This window comes from Mus caroli, chromosome 14 (assembly GCF_900094665.2).
Source record: "Mus caroli chromosome 14, CAROLI_EIJ_v1.1, whole genome shotgun sequence".
NCBI classification, from domain to species: domain Eukaryota; kingdom Metazoa; phylum Chordata; class Mammalia; order Rodentia; family Muridae; genus Mus; species Mus caroli.
In genome coordinates this window covers 24,467,122-24,467,512 of record NC_034583.1, presented here as the reverse complement: position 1 = coordinate 24,467,512, position 391 = coordinate 24,467,122, and positions in this window count along the sequence as shown.

Below are 391 nucleotides of genomic sequence, written 5' to 3'. Positions count from 1 at the left end.
AAAAAAAAAAAAAAAAAAAAAAAAACAACAAAAAAAAAAAACACTTCACATGGTTCCCTGTTAGTATGTACAATTTTATGATTTTATACATCAGGCAAAATCTAATTTAAATGTTGTAAACGTTACATGAAGATCTTAAGGGGGGGGGGGACAATCCTTAGTCTGAAGACACCGACCTTACTCCTCCTGTGTGTCTCCCTTGGTGTGATCCTCCTGTGTGTCTCCCTTGGTGTGATCCGTGCCCTCCGTTAGGGCTGGCATAGCACGGGCCGTAGACTGGAGGTGCGCAGACGATAGCTAAAATGAATCCTTCACAGACTGAGGGGCTGCATGTCCGAGATCAGTGTGCCATTGTGGTTGTGTCCTTGTGAGGGCCCTCTCCCAGGTGCCA